The following is a 13,160-nucleotide window of genomic DNA, read 5'->3' on the forward strand; positions in this document are numbered from 1 at the left end:
TGTTTCCTCCCCTTATTTTTTTTGGGTAATGTACAGTAATCTGATCATCGCATAGTTGGCATTTCAGAGTGTGATAATTTCCTGTGACCTAAGGGAAACATAACTTCCTCACGAATGTGTAATTGCAGCATTTTTTCCCTTATAGATTACATCTGTCTTTAGTGTCTGAATACAATTCTCGCCAATCACTCAGCAAACTAACAAATTCATCCTTGAGATAATGATACGGAGTATCTTTTAAGTGCAAGTTTCAACATGTCAGATTCGTTTGCTTTTAAGTGCAATGATATATTTATTAAAAACAGAGCTCACCTTACCTAAATTCCAATAGGTCAAATTTTGTTGAGTCTATAACACGATAACAGTGCCTTGTATGCAGTTTCACACAAACTCTATAAATCTACAAATTTACTAACAACTTGTTTGTCCTTTAATTTATACTATATATGGTGTATATATGTGAGCTAACTTCTCGTCTAAAAACATGCAGCCATCGGTCAGGAAGCAACACAATGCTGGTTACAAACATAAGGTATCCATATGGTTTTTCATTGTTTAATGTTTATGCATGTTCCTGTTTATTCTTGTGCCTGAAGTTGCTTTCTGTTTTCTCATGTGATCCTTCTAGGCAAACGTTAGAAACTATTACCACCAGCTGGAGCAGCAGCAAACGCAAAGTTTGATCGATCAAAGGATCAAAGAACATCTGGAACAACAAGCTGCAGCTTTCCAGGTCGATGCTCATTTCAACCAACATCTTCTCCCGCTTCCAGGAGATGTGCCCCGTTCCCCGTCATTATGAATTTGAGTGACAATTGAGGCCTGATGTTAGATGATGTAACTTATAAACAGCTGGAGTTCATGTTACACCTGCAATAATTCAATTTGATCAGATGATATTTTATTTCTATACATAAAAGCTTTTGCGTATCATCTCTTGATGGTAGAGTAAGCATGACGTGCTTTACAAGAATTTTTTCTCACTTTGACCATTGCTTGCCTTCTTCAATGATGTTATAAAATGTGACCAGAAATATGTTTTTATAGTAATCTCTCCGCCCCAAAATATAAGGCGTCTGTGAGTTTCGCTGCTCAACAATTTACACCTTTGATCATGATTTGTACTAATATGTTCATAAAGTTTGCGCGCATAAATGTATATGAGATGAAAGAGATATGCAAGAAGAATGCAACAATACCATTTATACATTCTCAATCCATATAATTTACTACTATATCTTCTTTTTTTGTAGTAGGGTTGTGTGCATTCGTAATGTCTTTATGATATTTTGTTGTTGCAGATGTGTGTTATTGGCATCTCTGTGATATTAATATATTTTCTAGTCGAAAAAAATTAGTGGTCAAAGTCATGTATCAAAGACCGTACGAAAAAATATATATTTTAGGACTGAGGAGTACGATCTTTTTTTTGAAAAAATGTTTTTATAAATAGGTTTAATTTGCGGTTGATGGATTGTGCTTATATATTATAATTTGCTGCAAAAATAGCCACTAAAGTTTAAAATAACGGATCAAACAAATATTAAGATAAAAACAGATTGCTGGATCATCATGACCCTTTAGAGCACCTCTAGCATATCTTGTAAAAATTCGAAAAGTAAAACTGTTATAAGATGACCATATAACTTTTTTGTATGGCCCAACATTTGCAGATCTTTTTTCTCATTTTTTCGGTGTCCTCTCGCCCGCTGAAGTAAACCCGTCCATGTTTCCATGTTGCTTTTTTTGTTTTCTTTTAAAAGAGAACATTTTAATATCAAAGATATTAACTACACCTAGCTTTTGCTCACTTCAGAAGCGATGCTTCCAGAAAGGGAACATGACACAAGTGATAATCAACAGATCTTAGATTTTCACTTTGGATAAAATTTGAGCTCTCTGGACAATACCATCAACAAGTGAGCAAGTATTTACTATTAAATCGGGATAGGTGGCTGCTTGGTATCACAAATGGGCCAAAAAATTGGGCCCAAATCAACGTCTCTCTCGTATCCCACCAAAGCCTGGGTCGCTATCGCACATAAAATTTCCGTGATGTATAATGCTTGGTTTGGATTCGGTTCGACCAGCTACCTCCTGATTTCCACCCGTCAGAGGAGTTTCTAAAAGTGAACTGTGATGCTGCATATACACTGGGTGATACACATGCAACCTTGGGAGTAGTAGTGCGCGATCATGAAGGCACGTTGGTTGTTGCTAAAGCTGGAAAAGCGGAAGGGATATATGATGTCTTCGCTGCCGAATTTCGTGCTATGGAACAGGCTGTTAATGCAGCTGTGGATGTTGGGGCTATAGGAGCAGTTTTTGAAATAGATTCTGAGGTGCCATCTATTGCAGTGAACCATCGTGGGCAAGCTTCAATATGACCCGAACATTCAACTACAATCCTGGTTCTCTAAATCGGAAGTTCGTGCTTGTAGACGCAATGCGAACAAGGTAGCTCACATGTTAGCCTGTTTAGACAAATCTTGTAATGACCATGAAGTTTTAGTGTGGGACGTTGGTGTACCGGCCTGCGTGGTGGGCGATTTGCCTCAGGTTTCCTAATAAAGCTTGATGCTTTCTTTAAAAAACAATGGCTTGAAGAAAACATACACGTCGGAAGGAGTTTCCATAATGCATGGCGTGCTAACTGCTAAACATCCTTCCCTGTGCAACTAATTAACACAAGATCAGATACGTAGTTGCATGCAAGTTCCAACTGTGAAAGACAAAAAATTCTCAGCACCACACGGACGAACTCATCTCCATGCACTCCAACTACTAAGAGCATCTAGCAGATCCCGTAAACTGCAAATTATAAAATCGATAGTACAAAGGGCTGAAAACGAGAATACAAGCTCAAATCGACGACATGTAGATCAGATCCTGTAAAAAAAAACCCGTAAATTCTAGAATATGCCAATAAAAAAGGCCCACATGTTAGCTTTTTTTTATTTCTTTTATTTTTTCGATCAACTTCATCTTCTTCGGAGGTGTGCCCGTCGCCGCGTCACCGGCAGCCGCGTTGGATGCGTCGTGATGGCCGCCACGCCCTCGCCCGCACTGGCCGTTCGTGGCAGCCGCTCCGCCCTTCTCTGGTCCTGCCCAGCCATTGGTTGGCCTCGCTCGGCAGTGGCGATCGATGTCGGGCAGATTTCGACGAGTTCCGGGCAAATTTCGACGAGTCTCGCGGCGGAAGCGTGACGGCGCGTTCGCTCCGACGTGGTTTGACCGGTATACAAGGCCTTGCCAATTTCACTCTATATACAAGGGTTGTGGGTGTGCGTTCATGGTGCCTCTTAAAAAAACCAAGGGCCGGACACATTATGAAAACCGATCGGTACAATTTATTCGAGCAACACTGTATACGTCCGAAAATTTACGGGATCTTCTACCGTTGGTCCAACTAGATCTTCACAATCTAGATGGGCATAAATATTCAGGGTCGAGGGCATTCAAAAACTGGATACTTGGACCTGTCTGTTCAGAGAGCATTTTCTTGTGTCATAATTTTTTTTTTGCTATTTCTATATTCAGCATGTGTGTATTCATTTGACATCATGGCTTGATCCCATTATTTAAATGTCGTCCAAAAATTTACTGCTTTTGCATATACCATCTCCCCAGCCAACTTTGCAAAACAAATATTGATTTAGCAATGAAATTCAGAGATGAAAAAACAAATCATTACATTCCGAAACTAAAAATTTAATACGTTTTTTGCATTTAATGTTCACATGTTTTAGAAAAAAAAATAAAAAGGCCGTAGCAACGCACAGACACTCAACTAGTAATCAATAATGGTTAGACCTTTTTTTTAATCGATACTTGGCGCTCGACGATCACCACCAAAATTGAAGTCCCACAGTGCTACCAGCCCCACTTGCCAAGGCCGCTGCTGCAAATCAGCGATCACCAGACTCCCATGTAACATCGTCCCGTAACGAATGTGTCCGCATGATAGCATGTGAAGCATTGCCTTCATCGCATCGAAGAGCACGCCTCTACCACCGATTAGCAGTCTTGAACTCTATTTGAGCCATCGGAATCTCCTAATGTTGTCACCTTGATATTCCCCACCTCTGCCAATAGCAAGGAGATCGCGGTTTATATGCTGATATCGACGTGTCCCATGGCGTCGACAAAAGCTGTGCATGCTAATGTTCGTGGATTCGCAAGAAGCTCCATGCGGCCACCCCCTGCCAAGCTTATTACCCTTGGCAGCTCTCTAAAAGCTCTAGACTAGCCTCGCAGATCAATACATGTCTTTTCTGCGTACTTTGTCCTCGCTCATGCGCACCCGAGAGGACTTCCCGGTTGATCACCCTTCCTCAAATCACTTAAGGCCAAGCACGCTTAACCTCATAGTTCTTTGGAGATGAGCCCCCGAAAAAAGTTGCAACTTATTAATATGAGTATCCTATCAATTCTATTGAGCCCTTGACTAGAATATCACAGCGTAGCATCCCAGAAGTCGTCTGAGCCATTTTGAGTTCTGGGGTCCTCCGTTCTTTGCCCTTTGTTCGTAAGAAAAATGGACTGAGGGCATCTCCAGCGGCCGGATGTAAACGGACGCAAAGTGATCGTTTACGTCCCCGAGGTCAAAAATTGGGTTTGCCCCTAGCCCAGCGGCCGACGCAAACTGGACGAGGCAAGACACATTGCTTGCCCAAATTTGAGTCGCGAATGCGTCGATGCGGACGCAGCGCGGTTAGCCCGCCTGTCCGGGTGACATGGGTATGCCTAGTGGGCATGTCACGTGTATACCCCGTATATACCCCTGGTTCATGCTTTTAGGTATTTACGAAGGTGAAGGCCCACAGACCCAAAGGTTTGGAGGCCCATAAAGATGAATACGTGCGGATTGAGGATCATGAACACTGGATGTTATTAATAACAAGGTCATATCATTAGGTGAATGATGCGATGGACATACACCCATAGTAAGCGTAGCATATGATCAAGTCATTTAGTTCTTTGTGCTTCAATCTTTAATATGCATAGTAACATAATCCTTCGACCATGAGATCTTGTTAATCACCTACACCGGATGGATGCTTTGATGACACCAAACACTACTGTGTAAATGAGTTGTTATAAAGGTGGCATTAAGTTTTCGGAAAGTATAGGGTTGAGGCACTTGTATCAATAGTGGGATTTGTCCATCCTAATGAAGAATAGATATACTCTGGGCCCTCTAAAGAAAATGATTGAAATACCGTTCATAGGCTAAGAGTTGAACGTGCAACTAACTTAGTGGAAACATACATGATGATATATGTTGTTCATTGGGCATAGTTGTGTGCGGAAGATTCTTCTACTTCATGAAAACTTCCAACAATGAATTGAGTGTATCTATATGGATATATTTATTCGATGAGGAAGAAGTTTGAAATATTTGAATAGATTCAAATAAATTTCAGCATGAAGTGGAAATCATCGTAATAGAAAAGTCAAATATCTATGATTGGATCATGGTGCAAATATTTGAATTACGATTTTTAGCGGACATCTAAGAGAGTTACGAAATTGTTCCACAACTCACGTTTCTCGGAACACCATAGTTATGATGGAGTATTCGAGAGACGTATCCAAACCTTGTTGGATTAAATATGATATAAAATAAAATGATGCCATTATATTTTTGTAGATTATGCTTTAGAGTCTACCACTTTTACACTAAATAGAGCGTCATCATAATCCGTTGAAATGACACCATATGAGTTATGGCATGGGTATAAACCCTAATAGTGTAGGATAACGTATCATAGAAAACAAAAAATTTCCTACCGCGAGAACGCAATCCAAGCCAAGATGCAATCTAGAAGATGGGAGCAACGAGGAGATGATCGAGACTCACCCTTGAAGATTTCCAAAGCCTACAAGATGAGGCTCTTGTTGCTGCGGTAGACGATCACTTGCCGCTTGCAAAAGCGCGTAGAAGATCTTGATCACGTCGCCACGAACGGGCAGCACCTCCGTACTCGGTCACACGTTCGGTGTTGATGAAGACGACGTCCTTCTCCCCGTTCCAGCGGGCAGCGAAAGTAGTAGCTCCTCCTTGAATCCGGCAGCACGACGGCGTGGTGGCGGTGGCGATGGAGAACTACGGCGGAGCTTCGCTAAGCGTGCGGGAGAGGTGGAGGAGGTGGGGCGGCTAGGGTTTGGGGAGAGGGGGTGGCCGGCCTCCAAGGGGTGCGGCCAAGGTGGTGGCTTTGGTGTGGCCGGCCCCCTCCCCTATGCCCCTCATTATATAGGTGGAACCCCAAGTGTTGGACTACAAGTCTTCGAATAAGACCCGAACCCAAAACCTTCCATGTAGTAGGGAAACCTACCCAAGGTGGGACTCCCACCCAAGTGGGATTCCCACCCTTCCATGTGTGGGGTTGGCCGGCCCCTATGGTGGAGTCCACTTGGGACTCCACCCCTCTTAGGGTTGGCCGGCCATGGTGGTGGAGTCCCTCCGGGACTCCGCCTTCCAAAGTGATTTCTTTCGGACTTTTCTAGAACCTTCTAGAACCTTCCATAAATGCACCGGATCATTTTCAAACATATAAAATGACTTCCTATATATGAATCTTATTCTCCGGACCATTCCGGAACTCCTCGTGATGTCCGGGATCCCATCCGAGACTTCGAACAATACTTCGAACTCCATTCCATATTCAAGTTCTACTATTACAACATCAAACCTTAAGTGTGTCACCCTACGGTTCGCGAACTATGTAGACATGGTTGAGATCTCTCTCCGACCAATAACCAATAGCGGGATCTGGAGATCCATAATGGCTCCCACATATTCAACGATGACTTAGTGATCGAATGAACCATTCACATACGATACCAACTCCCTTTGTCACGCGATATTTTACTTGTCCGAGGTTTGATCATCGGCATCACTCTATACCTTGTTCAACCTCATCTCCTGACAAGTACTCTTTACTCGTACCGTGGTATGTGGTCTCTTATGAACTTATTCATATGCTTGCAAGACATTAGACGACATTCCACCGAGAGGCCCCGGAGTATATCTATCCGTCATCGGGATGGACAAATCCCACTGTTGATCCATATGCCTCAACTCATACTTTTCGGGTACTTAATCCCACCTTTATAACCACCCATTTACGCGAGTGGCGTTTGATGTAATCAAAGTACCTTTCCAAGCATAAGTGATTTATATGATCTCATGGTCATAAGGACTAGGTAACTATGTATCGAAAGCTTATAGCAAATAACTTAATGACGTGATCTTATGCTACGCTTAATTGGGTGTGTCCATTACATCATTCATATAATGATATAACCTTGTTATTAATAACATCCAATGTTCATGATTATGAAACTAATCATCTATTAATCAACAAGCTAGTTAAGAGGCTTACTAGGGACTCATTGTTTGTTTACATAACACACATGTATCAATGTTTCGGTTAATACAATTATAGCATGGTATATAAACATTTATCATAAACATAAAGATATATAATAACCACTTTTATTATTGCCTCTTGGGCATATCTCCAACAGTCTCCCACTTGCACTAGAGTTAATAATCTAGATTACATTGTAATGTACCTAACACCCATGGCATTCTGGTGTTGGTCATGCTTTGCCCTAGGGAGAGCTTTAGTCAACGAATCTGCTACATTAAGATCAGTGTGTACTTTGCAAATCTTTACTTCTCCATCTTCGATGTACTCGCGAATTGAATGATAACGCAGCTTGATATGCTTCAGCCTCTTGTGTGACCTTGGTTCTTGTGCATTGGCGATGGCACCCATGTTGTCACAATAGATGACTAGTGGGTCCAATGCACTAGGAACCACACCGAGCTCTACAATGAACCTCTTCATCCATACCGCTTCTGATGAAGCCTCTGAAGCCGCTATGTACTCCGATTCTGTGTAGGATTTCGCCACCGTGCACTGCTTCGAGCTTGCCCGGCTTACTGCAGCACCATTCAATATAAACACGTACCCAGACTGTGACTTAGAGTCATCAGGATCAGTGTTCCAACTTGCATCGGTGTAACTTGTTACAACGAGCTCTTGATCACCTCCATAACAAAGAAACATATCCTTAGTTCTTTTCAAGTACTTCAGGATATTCTTGACCGCTGTCCAGTGTTCCATTCCTGAATCACTTTGATATCTGCTAGTCAAACTAATAGCATGTGCTATATCCGGTCTTGTACATAGCATGGCATACATGATAGAGCCTACTGCCGAGGCATAGGGGATCTGACTCATCCTTTCTCTTTCTTCTGCCGTAGCCGAACCTTGAGTCTTACTCAAGACCTTGCCTGGTAACATAGGTAAGAATCCCTTCTTACTTTCGTCCATTCTAAACTTCTTTAGAATCTTGTCCAGGTATGTACTCTGTGATAGCCCTATTAGACGTCTTGATCTATCTCTATAAATCTTGATGCCTAATATATATGATGCTTCACCAAGGTCTTTCATTGAAAAACTATTATTCAAATAACCTTTTACACTGCTTAATAGTTCTATATCATTCTCAATCAATAATATGTCATCTACATATAATATCAGGAACGCTACAGAGCTCCCACTCACTTTCTTGTAAATACAAGCCTCTCCATGACACTGTATAAACCCGAAGTCTTTGATCACATTATCAAAGCGTCGGTTCCAACTTCTCGATGCTTGCTTCAGTCCATAAATTGAACGCTGAAGTTTGCATACTTTGTCAGCATTTTTAGGATCGACAAAACCTTTGGGTTGTACCATATACAACTCTTCCTCAATGTCTCCATTAAGGAACGCCGTTTTGACATCCATCTCGCCAAATCTCATAATCGAAAAATGCAGCTATTGCTAACAAAATCCTCACAGATTTTAGCTTCGCTACAGGTGAGAAAGTCTCATCGTAGTCAACACCTTGAATTTGTCGGAAACCCTTTGCGACAAGTCGAGCTTTATAGACAGTAATATTACCATCAACATCTGTTTTTCTCTTGAAGATCCATTTATTCTCGACAGCCTTGCGGCTATCAGGTAAGTCTACCAAAGTCCACACTTTGTTATCATACATGGATCCCATTTCGGATTTCATGGCTTCTTGCCATCTGTTGGAATCTGGGCTCATCATTGCTTCTTCGTACATCGCAGGGTCTTCATCATTGTTGTCCACAATCATGACATTTAGACAAGGATCATACCAATCAGGAGTGGCACGTTCCCTTGTCGATCTGCGAGGTTCAGTAGTTATCTCATTTGAAGTTTCATGATCATTATCATTAGCTTCCTCTGTTGCCGGTGCAGGCGGCACAGGAACATCTTCCGGTACTGCGCTACTCTGATCAACGAACAAAGATTCTTCAATCTCATCGAGTTCTACTTTTCTTCCAGTCACTTCTTTAGTGAGAAATTATTTCTCAAGAAAGGTTCCGTTTTTAGCAACAAAGATCTTGCCTTCGGATCTGTGATAGAAAGTGTACCCTATAGTTTCCTTAGGGTATCCTATGAAGACGCATTTCTCCGCTTTGGGTTCTAGCTTGTCCGGTTGTAACTTTTTACATAGGCTTCGCAACCCCAAACTTTTAGGAACGACTGACTTAGGTTTCTTGTTAAACCATAATTCATACGGTGTCGTTTCAACGGATTTTGATGGTGCTCTATTTAAAGTGAATGCGGTCTGTCTCTAATGCATAACTCCAAAATGATAACGGCAAATCAGTAAGAGACATCATAGAACGAACCATATCTAAGAGAGTTCGATTACGACGTTCGGACACACCGTTTCGTTGTGGTGTTCCCGGCGGTGTCAATTGTGAAAGTATTCCGCATTTCTTTAAATGCATGCAAAACTCATAACTCAGATATTCACCTCCGCGATCAGATCGTAGAAATTTAATCTTCTTGTTACGTTGATTTTCTACTTCACTTTGGAATTCCTTGAACTTCTCGAAAGTTTCGGATTTATGTTTCATTAAATAGATATACCCATATCTACTCAAATCATCTGTGAAGGTTAGAACATAACGATAACCACCGCGCGAGGCTACACTCATTGGTCCGCACACATCGGTATGTATGATTTCCAATAAGTCCGTAGCTCGCTCCATAATACCAGAGAATGGAGTCTTAGTCATTTTTCCCATTAGACATGCTTCGCATCTATCAAGTGACTCAAAGTCAAGTGATTCAAGTAATCCATCGGTATGGAGTTTCTTCATGCGTTTCACTCCAATATGACCAAGACGACGATTGCCACATATAAGTAGAATTATCATTCAATTTAATTCGCTTAGCATCAATGTTATGTATATGTGTATCACTACTATCGAGATCTAACAGAAATAAGCCATTCTTTTCTGGTGCTCGACCATAAAAGATATTATTCATAAAAATAGAACAACCATTATTCTCAGACTTGAATGAATAACCGTCTTGCATTAAACAAGATCCAGATATAATGTTCATGCTCAATGCGGGTACAAAATAACAATTATTGAGGCTTAAAACTAATCCCGAAGGTAGATGTAGAGGAAGTGTGCCGACAGCGATCACATCGACTTTGGATCCATTTCCAACGCGCATCATCACTTCATCCTTTAGTAGTCTTCGTTTATTCTTTAGTTCCTGTTTCTAGTTACAAATACGAGCAACCGAACCAGTATCAAATACCCAGGTACTAGTACGAGAACCAGTAAGATAAACATCTATAACATGTATATCAGATATACCTTCTTTCTTCTTCTTGACAAGGCCGCTCTTCAGATCCGCCAAATACTTGGAGCAATTACGCTTCCAGTGTCCCTTCTCCTTGCAGTAATAGCACTCAGCATCAGGCTTAGGGCCAGTCTTAGGTTTCACAGGAGGTGTGGCAGCTTTCTTGCCACTCTTCTTGTTCTTGCCTTTAGACTTGCCCTGTTTCTTGAAACTGGTGGTCTTGTTGACCATCAACACTTGGTGCTCTTTCTTAATCTCAATCTCAGCAGATTTTAGCATGGCGAAGAGTTCAGGTAACTCTTTGTTCATGTTCTGCATATTGTAATTCATCACAAAGTTCTTGTAACTAGGTGGCAGTGATTGAAGGACACGATTAATCCCCAATCTGTTAGGAATCACTATTCCCAAGTCACTGAGTTTCTTCGCATGCCCGGTCATGGCGAGCATGTGCTCACTAACGGAGCTGCCTTCTTCCATCATGCAGCTGAAGAAGTGTTTCGATGCTTCATAGCATACCACGGCCGCATGAGTCTCAAAGATAGTTTTCAACTCATTGACTAACTCATGTGGATCGTGGTGCTCAAAACGTTTTTGAAGATCGGCTTCCAGACTGCACAGGATGGCACACTGAACTTGAGAGTACCGAGTTTTCCGAGTCGCGTAAACATTCTTTACTTCATCGGTTTCGGTTTCGCAGGAGGGTCACCTAGCGGTGCATCAAGCACATATTGCAGATTTCCGCCATTGAGGAAGATCCTCACATGACGGAACCGATCGGTGAAGTTGCTACCGTTGCTCTTAAGCTTTTCTTTCTCTAGGAACTGGTTAAAATTGATTGGGGACGCCATATCTACAACATATTTGCAATAGTTTAGACTAAGTTTATGACAAATTGAGTTCAAATTTTAATATAACAAAATTAAAAACTAGGTGAACTCCCACTCAAAACAATATCCCTCGAAATGTCTTAGTGATCACACGAACCAAATCCACCACACCAAGTCCTATCATCACGAGACAAGATGTAACTTCAATGGCGAACACTCAAAGTGTTCATCATATCAATCATATGATTCATGCTCTACCTTTCGGTATCACGTGTTCCGAGACCATGTCTGTACATGCTAGGCTCGTCAAGGCCACCTTATTATCCGCATGTGCAAAACTGGCTTGCACCCGTTGTATGCACTTGTTGATTCTATCACACCCGATCATCACGAGATGCTTCGAAACGACAAGTCTTGGCAACGGTGCTACTAAGGATGAACACTTTATTATCTTGATATTTTAGTGAGAGGGATCATCTTATAATGCTACCGTCGCGATCTAAGCAAAATAAGATGCATAAAAGGATTAACATCACATGCAGTTCATATGTGATATGATATGGCCCTTTTGTCTTTGCGCCTTTGATCTTCATCTCCAAAGCACGGACATGATCTCCATCATCAACGGGCATGATCTCCATCATCGTCGGCATAGCGTCAAGGTCAATGGCGCCGTCTTCATGATTGTTCTCCCATGTAGCAACTATTACAACTTCTTTGAAATACTACTCAACATGAAATTTCAAGACAACCATAAGGCTCCTGCCGGTTGCCACAATACAATAATGATCATCTCATACATAGTCATCATCACATTATGGCCATATCACATCACCAAACCCTGCAAAAACAAGTTAGACGTTCTCTAATTTGGTTTGCATATTTTACGTGGTTTAGGGTTTTCGAGTAAGATCCAATCTACCTACGATCATGAACCACAACGGTGATACTAGTGTTGTCAATAGAAGAGGAAATTGAATCTTCACTATAGTAGGAGAGACAGACACCCGCAAAGCCACTTATGCAATACAAGTTGCATGTCGAGCGTGGAGCAAATCTCATGAACGCGGTCATGTAAAGTTAGCCCGAGCCGCTTCATCCCACTATGCCACAAAGATGCAAAGTACTCAAACTAAAGACAACATAAGCATCAACGCCCACAAAACCATTGTGTTCTACTCGTGCAACCATCTATGCATAGACACGGCTCGATACCACTCGTAGGATAACGTAGCATAGAAAACAAAAAATTTCCTACCGCGAGAACGCAATCCAAGCCAAGATGCAATCTAGAAGATGGGAGCAACGAGGAGATGATCGAGACTCACCCTTGAAGATTTCCAAAGCCTACAAGATGAGGCTCTTGTTGCTGCGGTCAACGATCACTTGCCGCTTGCAAAAGCGCGTAGAAGATCTTGATCACGGCGCCACGAACGGGCAGCACCTCCGTACTCGGTCACACATTCGGTGTTGATGAAGACGACGTCCTTCTCCCCGTTCCAGCGGGCAGCGGAAGTAGTAGCTCCTCCTTGAATCCGGCAGCACGACGGCGTGGTGGCGGTGGCGATGGAGAACTCCGGCGGAGCTTCGCTAAGCGTGCGGGAGAGGTGGAGGAGGTGGGGCGGCTAGGGTT

The 13,160-nt window shown here is 42.1% G+C and overlaps 1 long non-coding RNA gene across 1 annotated transcript; it reads left to right on the forward strand.

Annotated features, from left to right (window-relative positions):
• The first annotated feature begins 487 nt into the window (after nt 1-487).
• On the forward strand, nt 488-983 carry LOC124706517. The gene is made up of 2 exons (XR_007004451.1): nt 488-532; nt 629-983. It is a non-coding gene; the product is annotated as an uncharacterized LOC124706517 (long non-coding RNA).
• Nucleotides 984-13,160: the final 12,177 nt, after the last annotated feature.

This window comes from Lolium rigidum, chromosome 4 (genome assembly GCF_022539505.1).
Source record: "Lolium rigidum isolate FL_2022 chromosome 4, APGP_CSIRO_Lrig_0.1, whole genome shotgun sequence".
Lineage (NCBI taxonomy): Eukaryota > Viridiplantae > Streptophyta > Magnoliopsida > Poales > Poaceae > Lolium > Lolium rigidum.